The sequence below is a fragment of the Zonotrichia albicollis genome, chromosome 5 (genome assembly GCF_047830755.1).
Source record: "Zonotrichia albicollis isolate bZonAlb1 chromosome 5, bZonAlb1.hap1, whole genome shotgun sequence".
NCBI classification, from domain to species: domain Eukaryota; kingdom Metazoa; phylum Chordata; class Aves; order Passeriformes; family Passerellidae; genus Zonotrichia; species Zonotrichia albicollis.
In genome coordinates, this window is record NC_133823.1 from 61788365 (window position 1) to 61798754 (window position 10390).

At 33.0% G+C, this 10390-nt stretch overlaps 1 long non-coding RNA gene across 1 annotated transcript in view; it reads right to left on the reverse strand.

The window, feature by feature from the left end:
* The window catches only part of LOC141729047 (uncharacterized), an 87792-nt gene extending 79797 nt beyond the window's left edge, over nt 1-7995 (reverse strand). The window contains exon 1 of the long non-coding RNA XR_012580293.1: nt 7806-7995. This is a non-coding gene — a long non-coding RNA (uncharacterized LOC141729047). The remainder of the gene's footprint in view (nt 1-7805) is intronic.
* Between the last annotated feature and the right edge of the window lie 2395 nt (nt 7996-10390).

Genomic DNA, 10390 nt, shown 5'->3' on the forward strand with positions numbered 1-10390 from the left:
CTATTCTCTAAGATGCATGGTTCTTCATTTACTTCTATTTCATTTTACCTATGTTGAAGAGACCACGAAGGCCTCATTTCAGCACAGGTAGAAACAAACATCTAGGTATCCCTCAAACTGGATATCCCCAAACTCAACTGATGGGTTGCTTCCAAACTCCTCATTGTTGTAGAAAGTATTGAACAGTAATAGTTTTAGGAAGCACAACTAGATTTCAGTTGTGTGGTGGAACTGTGTAAGTAGTTAAACCTTATACTTTTCTAACTTTTCATTTGTTTCATTGTTTTATAAGCTGTTCTTTCTGAGTTCAACTTAATATGACAAATAAATAGCTGAGCTCAAATATTTAAAAATCTTTAAAAAATGCTTTAATTATTAAAAAAAATCTACCTATTAGCAACAAAAATCTTTTGCAAGTCTTGTCTTTCTGTCTAACACTGAGTTTATAATCATCCCTGGCAACAATGGCTGAGACACATAATATATCAAAAACCCTGATCTCTGCTGCAATCATTTGATATTTCACATCGTGCTCTTCAAGAATACACTTTAATGTGTGAAGCCCTTCCTTTAATTGAAAATCTTTATTTCATCCAACAGCAGTTATTCTTCATCTTTCTATCTTCACAGAAATGGGAAGCTATTTACGTCTGCAGGTTACCAAACAATACAGCTATTCACACAAGAAAAGATTTAATTTTCTTTATTTGCTTTTAGCAACTGAAATTTTTGTTCCTCTTTTGTTCTCATGCTCCATGATACTGATTACCTTGCTCTATGACTATTTTAAAATAATTTAATGACTCAAAAATTGTATAGCTTTGAATTGTCTTTAACTGAGTATAATTATTGAAAGCCAGCTATTACATTTGGACGAGTTTCCATATTTTTATCTGTACTGATATATTTGGGATTATATTCATATAAAATTAATATATAACTATGGAAGGATATATTTGGATAAGGTTTTATCAATTTCATATAGGAAAGAACAGAAGTAAGAAATTATTCTTCAATATTTTAATTTTGTTCTCACTCCAATTAATGCTTGATTTAGTTTTATAAAATGAATATTAATTAGTGTCTTCCTCATTTGTTCAATGCCTTCGCATGATTTAAAACCCAAACTAGAGATTAAAATAGACAACATTATCTCCAAGACAAGCAAACTTGTTTAGCCAGAAGACTGACAAACTTTTTACTAGCCCAAAATTTTCCCTTTATTTTTTTATTTTACAGCACTTAAATATTGAGACAGTAGCAGATAAAAGCGGAATTCTAGTATTTCAGGACTACACCCTTATGGGAGACAGCTCAAAACATCTATTTGGTAACAGCATTTTCGTGAATATAACCTGTATATGAGTTTCTGTACAGAAATGCATCTTATCAGTTCTGCATTTAAGTAGCAAGGGCTCCAGACTTTTTCCAAAAACTGATTACTTACACTAAACATTTACTTTTTTTTTTTTGCCACATATACATAAATATTCTTCTTTCTTTTTGCAATATTGCTTTCAGAAACAACTAAGTCATTAATGTTTTCACCATTTCTAATTTTCAAGCCCAAAAAATCTCACTGTGAGAGAGGAATTCTCAGATGCTATGCCCTATTTGGTAACATGCAGAAAATCAGATGCAGCGAGGAAATGGACAGGATTGTTTCCAAATATTTGATACAAATCCAAAACCCCTCAGGCCTGAATTTGTTTGGCAGAACAAACAATAGGAGAATAACATTGCCAAGATCCTGCTGTCTATTCCCCTGTGTGCTTAATTATTTTTAGTCATTGACTGCCTTTGGAATTTTTTTTATTTTGATTTTTCTAGAGCAAATTCACCAAAACAACTGCTTAAGATGTCAGATTGTGCTATAGAAAGCTGTGGATTTCTAATATTTAAGTAGCATTAGACAAAATTATCAGTAATTTTCAATTTACCATTTACAAATGTTATTTTCTTAATTCATGTGAAAAAGTAATGGAAAAGGAAAAAACAAAACCCCAAACCAAATCTATAGTTGTGTTTTTTTTTTTTTTTTTTTTTTTTTTTTGCTCCTGGAGTCTTCCAGTGGGGAAATAGAAGCTCAGCTACTCAAACACTGGTGAATTATTTTCAGCTAGATTGCAGACTTTGGCATCTCTTCAAGATCCATTGTGAGATGGAACTAATAGGGTTTTTTTATTATTTTTTTATTATTAAGTGACCAGAAATTGATACAAAGAATCCACACTAGACTATAAAGACACTTAGGGCAAACAATCCATACTAGACTATAAAGACACATCCTTGTGTAGTTAATGTGTGTCTTCAATTTTATTTGTTTTCCTCTAATGATAGTCTTGATGATATCTACAATGAGCAAGGCTGGAGGAAAAGCACAGAGGCTGGGTTGCAGTGACATCTATGAGGAAGATAACAGTGATAACTCCGACCACCAATGGGCAATAAACTTTACGTGAAAACATGAAGCTATCTGAGGTCCTCAGAACGTTCACTGGTCCGGGAAAATTTTTAAAGAAGCTGAAAGGCAAATACTACTTGAACAGCTGGCAAATCTTGCATTACTGAGAACTTGTGGTCCTGCTGCCAACTGTCCCAAATGAGAATAAGGAGTCAGTACAGAACTCTTTGTTATATTAGGCAGGGAGAAGATCAGATTGTGCTTCAGGTGCTTGTGCAGCCAGTACTGGGAGGAGTATGATGAAGGAGGAATTATGTCCAACATTCAACAAATGGTGTCATCCCACTTCACTTAACAAGTCACACAGAAGAAAACACTGATTTTAATAAATGTCAGTTTTCCTGCCTGTCTGACAATGTTCCTCATTCTTTATGAAGAAACCTGTGGTAAGTCTTCAAGGCCTGATCAAGAGTGCTGAGAACTGCAAAACCCCATGCCAGTTATAGTGGCAAAGGCTGGTTTAGAAACTCTGGTAGGCCTGGGACCTTGTGCAGAGTCTGCTTTGGGTTCATGAGTACTATGAAGACAAAGAGTTGAAGAACATTAAAAAAAAAATAGAGGTTTTGGATACTTCTTCGGGGGAGTGTATTTCTGCTTGAAATGCAGCATGAACCTATGCATTCAAAAAAGTTTCAAAACTATATCATTTTTGAAATGATAAGATTTAATTGTTCCAAACAATCTTCAAAAGAAAATTTGTCTCCTAGTGAGGTATGTTAATCTTTTAGTGTTTTAATTCTTTTTCCTTAGCAGGAAAAAGAAAAAAAAAACAAAAAAGGCCACCAGTTATTTATTGTAAAGCATTATAGGATATTTCTTCTTAAATCCAAGCACAAGTCTTACACTTTCTGGAAACTGAAGATTTCCTGATGTTTTCAAGATGATACAGTAGCAGTCAACAAAATTCAGTATTTCCAGTCGTATCTCCTAGACTTGTCCTTTTGCTGTACACAACATCCTAATTTTACCATCAGAAATGTATGTGTGTTGGCAAGGTAATCTGTAGAAACAGTTCTGCTTATACATTTAACATTGTGGCCTTTGAAATCAAATTCCCTTGTTTAGTGGATAGCAAATAGGAAATGTAAATTCTGTAATGAAGATATGATATTCTATTTAAAATAATTAATCTTGCAATTAAGTTTAGTAGGTGACACTAATTAATGTGTTTTTAACGTTTTAAATAGTAAAGCTCTAAATATTAAACTATTTAAAAATTATATGATGTAACATAAAAAGATTTTATCTAATGTTTCTTTTAAGTTTATGAATTCTTTTTCAGGTTTTATTTTTAGGCACTGCTTTTTTTAAGGACCAGTAGCTCTAGCAGCTGTACATGTGCATATGTAGAAAAATGGCAGCAGTTTGTGAAGCTAGTTAATCTTCTGAGCAGAAATATTTACAGATGGATACTGAAAACTATTACATAGAAGTTAAAGTTCTGCTAAGTCTTCGGATAGGAGCGGATGAGTACAAATAGGAAGCAGATAAAAAGTAGCTGAAAAAAACCTGATTTATTTAAAGTAGTATCTCTTCACATTGGATTTTGACACTTTAGTTTCTAGACTGAACAAACTCATACATTCAAAGCATTTCATGATATATAGAAACAAACATTTTGCTGAGACAGATTTTGAGTAATTCAAAACAATACTCTTGGGGCTGTTAGAAATTTATTCATTTATACAATATTAGATGTACAACTATACATGGTTTTGTAAATGATGACACAAAAATCCCTCTAAATAAAGCATTCACATGAAAGTAATTTGTATTATGAATAAAGATACAGAACTTTTTCTGCTTTTATCTGTAAACAGCCCTTAAGGGGCTAGTTTCATTTTAATGTAGGATTGTCTCCCTGTAAACAGAGTACTTTTGAAAAAACACAGAGGAATTTTACAGAGTTTTCTCTAAAACTCCAGTTTTAGAGAAATAAAACAGGAGTAACAGAAGAACAAGCAATGCAATCTTTGGTTTTGTAGCAATTCCCTGCAGAAGACCATTTCCATGATCCCTCCTTCTGCTTTAGCTGAAAGAGGATGCCCTATATCCTCTGCAGTCTTGGTGCCATCTACAAACCATCTACTCTTAACGCTGTCTTTTGGTCCTCCTTTTCTATGATTTGAAATCTGCTACATGTCTCAGTGGCAGCATTTTTACCTTATTTCAGTTTTCTTGGGCAGAATTGGGGCAGGAAAAGTGAATGCTTGTAAGCTAGGGCAACTGAACAAAGGTTGAACACTTGCAGTGGATGTCAACCTATTGCAAAGAGAAAAATTTGCATCTATAGCATGACTGTATTCTAGTTGTTCACATTCTTTTAAATTGACTCAGACTTTAAATAAAAATAGTTTTTTGGAAAGGTTTTCCAGTTCATCAAAACTAACATCAAAATAAACCCCAATAAGCAGCCCCTTAGAAAGACATCAGTGTCCAAACACAGACATAAAAGTGATAATTCCAGAAGCAGCGTAAAATGTCGATTTAGACTGTAAATGTCTAGACAAACGTTAAGACCAATTCTAAATGAGATGCTAAGATTCTTCACTCTTTAGGACAACAAATATTTTCAGACTACTTAATAAAGCACAAATCTTTAACTGAAGTAAATGCAGATGGTGAAAATAATGCTCTTAATCCTTATTTTGACACTGAGGAGTATGTCTCTTGCCACCAAACAGGGCTTTAAACAGATTAGAAAAAGCAATAAAACAGGACTCCAAACTACATAGATCATCATGTGTTTACCCACAATTTGTTAGTTCATTAAACTTACTTAAATTAAAATTTTAGATTCCATATGAAGTTGAGAGGCTTTACAAATCACAGAACAAAGAAGACATAGCCAGCTACAATTTAACAAAAATAGTCAAAAAAGGAGAAAAAGAATGATGGGCTGTGGTTTTTTTGAAGTAGCTGACTATATCTTGCTTCTGTCATTTTAGACTCAAGACTTACTGAATTCTTCAATCTTCTACCACAATGCATTTCTTTATATATCCCTGAGAATTCCCTGCTTCATTGATACCTATTTATTTGGAGACTACAGACATTGCCCTTATCAGTTACAGATCAAAACACTAATAAATACTTAAAAAGCAAATTTTAAGCAACTTTTAAGTTGTCATTGAATGACAACTTTTTGAATGCCAGTTCATTTCACAATGATATATGAAAAATGTTTAGATGGTGCATGTCCTTTATCTTTCTCTTCTCCTAAAAACTTCATCTATAAATATGAAAATTTCACTTAAAAATTTATAACCCTTTGTCTTCATTAAAATCAGAAATTAATTCTAAGGCATGGTTCAAGATAAGCTCCTGTTCATTCAAACTGAATGCTGAGTGGTCTTTAAAGCAAGATATAAACTCCACAGTCCAGTGCTTTTCTAAATTTTACCTTAATAGTTAATATAAATACATAGAAAATTAAAAAAATTAAGTCTTACACTATTAGAAGAGACTCATGACAGAAATTGCAAGACATTAAAAAAGAAACTTTTTGATACAGCTACTATGTTTTAAACATTTTTTTTTAGCCACAGTTGTGCAAAGATGTGTGTTTTTTCTTTTTCCCCCATAGGTTTTTCAATGCTCTTTGTCATCATTTACAATTTGATGGACTTGCTTGAAAGACTTCACTTATCTCTTTTCAGTACCTGCAGAAGTTTCATGAAAAATTAAATAGTAATGTAATGGCTACATTATTTTAGCTTTTTACACGTATTTCTTTGTAGTGCTTTTATATTGCATTTTTCTTTGCCAGAGGCAATCTAAAATAACTATCTCTTTCTTATCACTTATAATTTAGAGACAAATGTAATAGTTTCCTCTAAAGACTTCCTTAAATTATGAATCAGAAGGCTCTTTTATTGTAGTAGATTTTTAGATGAGTAAGTCAGATGGTAGATGTGTTTAAATTTAAGGCACAGAGCTTAAAGTTGTACTCTTTACGCAGAAAGCTACCTAAAAGGATACAGGATTTATCTGGGAGAAAAGGGCTGAAAAATGCATTGTAATCAAACTGTGTTTCTCTTGGAGTCAATAATTATTCTACCATTACACCAGCAAAGAGTATGAGCAATACTGACCGGTCTTGAAATTTGTGTGTGAGTTTTATTTTTAAAAGTTTTGCCAGTTACAGAAAGTAAAGAAATTAGTATAATATGCATATCTGGATATAGTAAAGTTCTAAAGTCAGAACAGAGAGAAGACCATCAAGTTACAAAATCAGTTATCTCTTTACTGTTTTTAAGATAAAATCCACTAAATATGAGACAACCAGCACAGCTGAATTTTAGTAATGTTACTGAATTTCATGTGGGTACCATTCCACACATAAAGTTGGGAGGGTTTGGGTGGTTTGGGGTTTTATTTGTTTGCTTGCTTGTTTGGTTGGTTTTGGGGTTTTGTTTGGTTGGCTGGTTTTGGTTGATTGCTTTTTGTTTCCTGTTTGTTTTTTGGGTTTTTTTTGCTCCTTTCAGATCAGCAGAAGTACTTCTGCACACCATACACAGGAGTGGTGTCATTTTCCTCCATTTTAAGGAAGGATGTTCTGCAGCTGAGTATCTTGTCATTCCTAAGCAAATGAGTGGGGTGAAGACGCATGCATGTTCTTCACATCTGTTTACTGTATCACAAAACAGTCTATATATAAATTGTGATCATTTGCCTGCCAATCATCAAATGGAAAATTGATGTGCTACATTTTAGTTTTGCGAATTCATCAGAATGTGTTCAAAATTCCAACAAAATGTGTGATAAACCCCACTATTCCATGAGATTATTGGCTAAAAACATTATCCTTCTGTATTTGTTTCCATGTTATCTAAGCTTTCTAATATACAGTGTGATTTAATTTTTTTAATCTGAGTTTTGTTTTGCAGTAAAATATTTTACCTTTCACGTAAAATACAAATGCACTGGCAGTATCAGAAAGGTGTAGTAGAATCAACTTTGAAAGAAATGTAGAGATTTTGTATACACAAAATGCCCTTTCAGTAGTCTTTTGATTCTTATCTACATAAATTTGGGAAGAGAATATTGACTGAGAGCAGTGCACAAATACAGATTTTTACTGCTACTGAAAGTAAAGCAAGTTATTCATTGCATTTGTCAGGTGTGACAATCAAGTAAAGTTCTCACAAAATATTAAATCATTATAGTACCATGTCTGCCCTTACAGGACAACAAGAAACAAAGAAACAACCCAAACAAAAAGTAAACAAAAAACCCCAACAACAATAAAAAACCCACACTACAAACCCATCAAAATATCCCCAGGTACTCAGGTATGCATATGAAAAGTAAAATAAATTGAATGAATACATTTAATTACCTACTTGCTGTCACCATCCTCTCGGCTAGTTGATAGAATTTTAGCCAGATGTTTCTACTCCAACCTTCAGTCTTGGTAGGAGAGAGAAGTCATTTGACCAGAGCTTTGCTATGCTATTAAGCATCCTAAATGAATATGCTAAGTTATTTGCCCCAGGATAATTCAGAACTTAAATTTTAGAATGTTACTAATTATATAGAAGTATAAAAATGACAAAACAGTGATCTGTAAGTGTCAGGAAAATGTACAGTATTAATCTTTGCAAAATACTTGGAAAAAAGGGTTATTAAAGGCTCTATGGAAACAGAAGTACTAATTGAGCTTAATGGATTCTCACAGAACAGAGAGACAGCATGTACTGTAATTCAACAAATTACCTGTTGTTTTGAAGTCTGTGTTGTGCTGGAGTGAATAGATAAGGCTTTAGTGGAAACAGAGTTAAAATCATGCTCCCTCTTGATAGTTATTTAGGATTTTTTTTTTTTTTACGGAGGAATATCTGCAATGACAAGGCTATGGTATTTCTGATCTTCACAGAAGTTACTGTCAGAGTACAGCAGACACGCCTACACAGCTAATTTGCTCTTATCATTGAATAACTGTGGTTACAGAAGAGACAGAATAAAATGATTTTATGGTTTAGGACAAACATTTCCAATAAACATAAAAAAAGTTGCATTGAAAAACTTTGTTTGAAGTATTTATAAACTTTGCTAATACATACTTTCTCAAACTATGTGCCTCTTTTCTTGTCTGAGTACATTAGAAAGGCTTTTTAACCCTCTATGTGCTGCCAAACATAGTCTTAATAGTAGTTTTAGTGGTTATTTCACATATTCTATTCAATTCTATTGCACATATTGAAAGCAGGCTTTAAAAAGTAGGAGAGACAAAAATTTGTCAATCTTCAGTCTCGCAGGACAGCACAAAAGTATAAACAAATTTCCCACTTGTCACCCTCTAATTTCTAAGAGTTTAGATGTAAAATTTGTAGGTCTTAAAATGACAAGAAAGAGAAACATTTAGTTGCCTTCAATAACACAATTTAGCTTTAGAAAAGACATTTCTAAAACAAAGACATGTTTATTGTTTCAAGGCAGGATATTTACTATTGTTGGTCTGTGGACTGAAGAGATTTGTTCCATGTTATTTTACATTTATTTCTATTTGGAAGGTGGTGTGGTTCTTTTCTTTTTTTTTTTTTCCCCTATGTGCAATACAAATTCTTTGAACAAATTTTAATTTGTTTTTGTTCTTGTAGGGAGCACACTTATAAAGGACATGTCATTCCTAGGTAACAAAATACTCCATGATGCATTACATAAAGCAGGAAAATTTCAAATTATTTAAGCCAGCTTTGAGTATCATGAAAATAGGTATTTTAAAATCAGAATTTTATTTTGGAATAAATCTTTGAATTATTATGTGGAAGCTGCTGAGAAAGTAAAATTAAGCACTTTCTTCATATTTGAAGCATTCTAATCCATTTAGTAGTTTGTGAAGCCCATAAAATTTTAGATCTACTGCTGTGTAGTTTTCTTTACTTGTGTTTCAATGGTATAGTCAAGATCTGAATTTAGCATTAAAAGACAACACAGTTGTACAGAGAAATGTTTGGTGTTCTCTGACCTTCCCATAATGGAGTAGATAATGAACATTCTATTAATTTTCTAAAGTAGCTCATAATTAGGATACTCTTTCAGATCACACCTGGGAACTTAACTAAGTCATAAAACTGTGGAATTTGAAGTTAAGGTGTAAATTAAAAAACTCTTCCTAAAGCATTGAGGTGGGAGGTCACAGACCTCTCCTTTATTTGACAATGGGTAATCAGTGACCAAGCAGAGCATTTATTGGATAATATAGGCATACCTCCCCTCATAATTTGCAAATTGCACACCTTTTTAGTGTTACGCTGAACTTTCCACCTTCTGGGTACTCAGGTAAAGGGGTTTTCTCTGTGCAAGTGTAGAAAAAGTATTCAGTTCACCACATCCTTTTCCAGGAGGACTGCAGTGCTCATGGTTTCTTTTTCCTCACTCTTAGGTCCACTTGCAGCATGTAATCACAGAGATATTACTTGTACTTTCTTCACTTGTTCCATGCAAATTTGCTGTATCATGTGTTTTACACATTTTGGTTGGGTTTCTTGCTACAGCTAAAACTGCAGTTCCCAAGATTGCATCAGCAAGTCACCACTGGGCAGCTCTTAACAATTCCAGTATCATTTTGTGCCTGTACTTTGAGTCCACAGCTGTCACACCATAGAGAATATTACACTACACTGCATTATACTCAAGGGTCATAGATAGTTCATTCTGAACATAAGAAACAATTGTTAATAGTACCTAAGAGTTAAAAAAAAAATCTTTACAGTAATAAACATTATGCAACCAAGATGCAACAGCTAAAAAAAGTCAAATAAATCAAATAATCATTGACTGAATAACAGTCAATAAGTCTGGGCTTAGGTAATTTTTCTAACTGCTAAATAAGATTAAACACAACTCCAGACAGGCCAAAGTTTTAAAAAGGTCTAATAAGCTTTTTGGCCTCTGTTGTTAGTTTAATGCAGTACTGCATTT